This window comes from Hemiscyllium ocellatum, chromosome 28 (genome assembly GCF_020745735.1).
Source record: "Hemiscyllium ocellatum isolate sHemOce1 chromosome 28, sHemOce1.pat.X.cur, whole genome shotgun sequence".
NCBI classification, from domain to species: Eukaryota; Metazoa; Chordata; class Chondrichthyes; order Orectolobiformes; family Hemiscylliidae; genus Hemiscyllium; species Hemiscyllium ocellatum.
In genome coordinates, this window is record NC_083428.1 from 39,547,699 (window position 1) to 39,553,698 (window position 6,000).

Below are 6,000 nucleotides of genomic sequence, written 5' to 3' on the forward strand. Positions count from 1 at the left end.
AAGTGAGTGTGGACGTGTGGGCGCAAGTTTTACATTTCCTGCGGTTGCAGGGGAAGATGCCGGAGGTGGAGGTTGATTTGGTGGGGGGTGTGGATCTGACGAGGGAGTCACGAAGGGAGTGGTCCTTGCGGAACGCTGATAGGGGAGGGGAGGGAAATATATCCTTGGTGGTGGGGTCCGTTTGGAGGTGGCGGAAATGGCGGCGGATGATACGTTGTATGCGGAGGTTGGTGGGGTGGTAGGTGAGAACCAGTGGGGTTCTGTCTTGGTGGCGGTTGGAGGAGCGGGGCTCAAGGGCGGAGGAGCGGGAAGTGGAGGAGATGCGGTGGAGGGCATCGTCGATCACGTCTGGGGGGAATCTGCGGTCCTTGAAGAAGGAGGCCATCTGGGCTGTGCGGTGTTGGAATTGGTCCTCCTGGGAGCAGATGCGGCGGAGACGAAGGAATTGGGAATATGGGATGGCGTTTTTACAGGGGGCAGGGTGGGAGGAGGTGTAGTCCAGGTAGCTGTGGGAGTCAGTCGGTTTATAATAGATGTCTGTGTTGAGTCGGTCGCCCGAGATAGAAATGGAAAGGTCTAGGAAGGGGAGGGAGGAGTCTGAGACAGTCCAGGTGAATTTCAGGTCGGGATGGAAGGTGTTAGTAAAGTTGATGAACTGTTCAACCTCCTCGTGGGAGCACGAGGCAGCACCGATACAGTCATCGATGTAGCGGAGGAAAAGGTGGGGGGTGGTGCCAGTGTAGTTGCGGAAGATGGACTGTTCCACATATCCTACGAAGAGGCAGGCATAGCTGGGGCCCATGCGGGTGCCCATGGCAACTCCTTTAGTTTGGAGGAAGTGGGAGGATTGAAAAGAGAAGTTATTCAGGGTGAGGACCAGTTCAGTCAGTCGAAGGAGGGTGTCAGTGGAAGGGTACTGGTTGGTGCGGCGGGAAAGGAAGAAGCGGAGGGCTTTGAGTCCTTCGTGATGGGGGATGGAGGTGTACAGGGACTGGATGTCCATAGTGAAAATAAGGCGTTGGGGACTGGGGAAGCGAAAATCCTGGAGGAGGTGGAGGGCGTGGGTGGTGTCCCGAACGTAGGTGGGGAGTTCTTGGACTAAAGGGGACAGGACCGTGTCGAGGTATTGGGAGATGAGTTCGGTGGGGCAGGAGCAGGCTGAGACAATGTTCGGTGGGGCAGGAGCAGGCTGAGACAATGTTCGGTGGGGCAGGAGCTTTGCAACTGGAGATAAGGGGGCAACTAAGAGGAGTAGTCAATACAGGACTGGAAGTATATATTTAAATACTGCAGTACTCAAGCCTAAAATTGGCAGATACGGTATTGTGGGCATCACAGAGATGTGGCAGCAAAAATTGTGGCTGGGACTAAATATCCAAGGATACGTGTAAGAAGTTAATTTAATCGATAGCTAGAAATGTTATAGGGTAGAAGGCAGACAATTTGTGTGGGGAAAGTTGAAGTCCAGCAAAGGGAAGACACAAAAACAAATTGCTGGAAAAGCTCAGGAGGTCTGGCAGCATCTGTGGAGAGAAATCATAGTTAATGTTTGGGTCTCGTGGTCCTTCGGCCTCTGAAGTTCTGAGTTCTGTTTTTGTTTCTGATTTACGGTGTCTGCAATTGTCTCAAGGTTAAAAATCACACAACACCAGATTATAGTCCAACAGGTTTAATTGGAAGCACACTAGCTTTCGGAGCGTCACTCCTTCATCAGGTGTCTCGATTTTTAAAGGGAACAACCTCCTTTTGGGTGTGGGTACAGGCCTTTGAGCAGTCGTCAAGATTTGGGGCAGAAAATAGATCGTATACAAAAGGCATGTAAGAAAGATACTATAACAATAATTATGAAAGACTTCAATATGCAGGTTGACTTAGAAAATCAAGTTGATAATTGATCCCAAGAAATGAAATTTATGGAAGGTAAAGATGATTACTTTTTTGGAGCAGCTTGTGGTAGAGGCCACAAAGGAACAGGCAATTCTGTAATTGGTGGTGTAGAAGGCAGACGAAATCAGGAAACTGAGGATAAAAGAACCTCTAGAGAACAGTGACCATAATACAGGGCGACCCCTGTATCCACGGAATCAGTTTCCACGATTTCAGTTACCCACAGGCAGCACGCTGGCCCAGTGGTTCGCACTGCTGCCTCACAGCACCAGCGACCTTGGCTCGATTCCAGTTTTGGGTGACTGTGTGAAGTTTGCACATTCTCCCCGTGTCTGCGTGGGTTTCCTCTGGGTGGGGGCTCCGGTTTCCTCCCACTGTCCAAAAATGTGCGGGTCAGGTGAATTGGCCATGCTAAATTGCCCGTAGTGTAAGGTGAAGGAGTAAATGTAGGGGAATGGGTCTGGGTGGGTTGCGCTTCGGCAGGTCGGTATGGACTTGTTGGGCCGAAGGGCCTGATTCCACACTGTTAGTAATCTAATCCACGAATAGGTTTACTCCTATCCACGGTTTCAGGTTCCACAGTAGGTTTAGGAATGGATCCCCCATGGTTACTGGAGGGGGACCAATTTATTATAGAATTTACCCTGCTGTTTGAGAACAAGAAACTGGAGTCAGATGTAATGGTATGACAATTGAGTAAAGGTAACTAACTATAAAGACATGAGGGAGGACCTAGCCAGAGTTGATTTGAAGAGGGGCCTAGCAGGGAAGACAGTGGAGCAGCAATGGCAGAGGAACAGCAGAAATTCATCACAAGCAAGACGAAACACAGTAAAGGGAAGATAAGGCGGATCTGACAAAGGGAAGTCAGGAACAACATAAAAGCAAGAGAAAGCATACGATATGGTGAAAATTAGTGGGAAGCCAGAAGACTGAGAAGCCTTTAAAAAAACAACAGAGGACAACTATCAAAAGCAATAAGGAGGAGAAGATGAAATATGAGAGTAAGCTAGCTAGTAATATAACAAGTTTGCAAGATTTTTTTAAAAAGATAAATAAAAATTAAGAGGGGCTAGCATGGACATTGGACCTCTGGAAAATAAGGCTGGAAAATTAAGCAAAAAAAAAGGCGGAGGAACTGAGAAGTTCATTGCATCAGTCTTCACAGTGGAGTACACCAGAACTTCAACAAAGTTAGAGGTCAGAGAGGAGTTTAGTGGCCATCATTAAACAGACGATACTGGCGAAGGTGAAAAGTCTAAAGATGATAAATCACCTGTACCAAATAGACAATAGGTAGGCTTCTGAAGGAGATAGCTGAGGAGGTTGTGGAGGCATTACTGGTGATCTTTCAAGAATCGCTGGAGTCAGGAAGGGTCTCAGAAAATGGCTAATGTAACACCCCTTTTTAAGAAGGGAACGGGGCAGGAGACAGGAAATGATAGGCCAGCTGACTTGACATTGGTACGGTTTTAGAGTCCATTATGAAGGATGAGATTGCGAAGTACTTAAAATAGGGCTGAGTCAGCACTGCTTTGTTAAGGAAAGATCATGCCTGATAAATCTGTTTGTATTCTTTAAGTATGTAATGAATAAGTTAGACAAGGGAGAGCCAGTGAACGTGATTCATTAGGATTTCCAGAACATCTTCAACAAGGTCTCGCACAGGAGGCTGCTGAATAGGTTAAAATCGCATGGTGTTAGGCACTGGCAGGAATAGACGATTTGTTGACTAGGTAAAGGGGTCTTTATCGGGATGGCAGCCGGTAACTGGAGTTCTGCAGGGGTCAGTGTTGGACTACATCTATTCATGTTGTACATTAACTATCTGGACGAAAGAACTGAAGGCATTGTTGCTAAGTTTGCCTATGATACAAGGATAGATGAAAGGACAAGTAGTGTTGAGGCAGCAGAGAGGCTGCAGAAGGATTTGGACAGGCAAAGAGAGTGAGCAAAATGATAGATAGAATACAATATGGGAAAGTGCACTTTGAAAGGAAGGATAGAGGCATAGACGATTTTCTAAATGTGAAAAAGCTTCAGAAATCAAAGTACAAAGGGACTTAGGAGTCCCAGTTCAGGATTCTCTCAAGGTTAACATTTACGTTAAGTTGGCAATTAAAAAAAATCAAATGCATTGTTAGCATTCATTTTAAGAGGGCTAGAGTACAAATGCAAGGATATACTGCTGAAGCTGTGTAAGACTTTGGTCAGACCACATTTGGAATATTGTGAGCAGTTTTGGGTCCTGTATCAAAGGATACAAAACTTGAAGCAACTGGGACTGGAGGCTTGAAGCAGAACTGGGGTCTGGTGCAGGCAGTCAGAATGTTTCTGATGAAGAGCTTATGCTCAGAATGTCGATTCTTCTGCACCTCAGATACTGCCTGACTGTCTATGCTTTTCCAGCACCACACTTCTTATTGATCTAAAGGAAGAATGCACTGGCCTTGAAGGGGGTCCAATGGACGTTCACAAGAATGACACCAGCTTGTTGTGAGGAGCGACTAAGCTCTTAGTCTGTACTTGATTAACTTTAGAAGGATACTGACAGGCCTGGATAGAGTGAACATGGAGATGTTTCCACTAGTACAACATGGATAGATTAGACTGAAGGATCTGTTTCTGTGCAGTATGACTCAGACTCTGTGACTCTAGGAGAGACGAGAACCTGAGGGTACAGCCTCAGAGTGAAGGAACAATCCTTTAAAACTGAGATAAGGAATTTCTGCAGCCAGAGGGTGATGAATCTATGAAACCCCTTGCCACAAAGGGCTTGGAGGCCAAGCTAGGTTCTTGATTAGGGGATACAGGGAGAAGACAGGAGAATAGTGTTAAGAAACATAGCAGTCATGTTCAAATGGCAGAACAGACTCAAGAGCCAAATGGCCTAACTTTGCTCCTACAGATTATGGTCTTATTCTGAGAAACAAATAGGAACACAATAGGAGTAGGAATACATTATATTCAGCCAGAGTCTGCTCCGTCTATTCCCATAATCCTTTGACTTCTTCATAGATCAAAATTCTGCCTAATTTCTGCTTTCAATGTACATAATAATCACTCCTCACCAATCTGTGGGTTAGAGAATCCTAAAGATTAAGATCATTAGTATAGAACTTCTGCATGCGTTTTATTTAGAAAGTCCTTGCCATGTACAATAGCAAGACTTGCCTAGTTTATATTCCATCCTCTTGAAATAAAAGCCAATATTCAATTTGCCTTCCAACATTCTCACAGCCCTCGCATGAGAACTGGATTCCTATGTACAATAACATTCTGTAGTATCTTTTCTTATAAATAATCTGTTCTTCCAACCATGTGGACTTCATTTTTTCACAATGTAATTCATTTACCAACTGCTATTAACCTTTTCGCTCAACCTATGTACATGGTATCCCTTTGCAAACCCTTTTATATCCTTCTACAATTTGCTTTGTAGCATCAGCTAATTTGGATACATATGTTCCTTCATTCAACACTAAATAGTTCAGGTCCCTGTACTAATTCCTTTCCCATCCCAGTACTTACAGCAGCCAACATATGCATGTGGTTATAAAACATCAAATTTTATGGGCAACAAGTTCTCAAGCTCCACTGCAATCATATGGGATTCCAACATCCACTGCATCTAAAACACTGTTCAAACATAAACTGGGGTGGATTTTTTTTAGGCCTGCTCAGGACTTTTATCAGGATGGGCAAACAAACGTAATTGGACTCGAAGCATCTGGTTAAGCTTAAAAGTTCTCAAAACTTGTCAAGTAGATCTGTGATGTATTAGCATGTCATGAATACAGAGGAACCTCAATCATCCGAAAATCGGATTATCCGAAGGAGATCTTGAAGTCCCAATGGAAACATTACATCAAAGACGTATTTCCAACAGTGATCGCGACTTTTATTTACAGTGATTAAACAGGTACCGTCTGCAAATGATCTTAATCTCTCTCTCTCTCTCTCACTCACACACACACTTTCCCTGGAATTCTACAGGGAGGTGTACCCTAAAGCATAATCTCTCCAACATTATCCTATACAGGGCAATAGTGGAACCTGTCAAAAAGTTGCAGTAAAAAATTGTGTGGCTGTGTGTGCTATTTGGTGACTCAT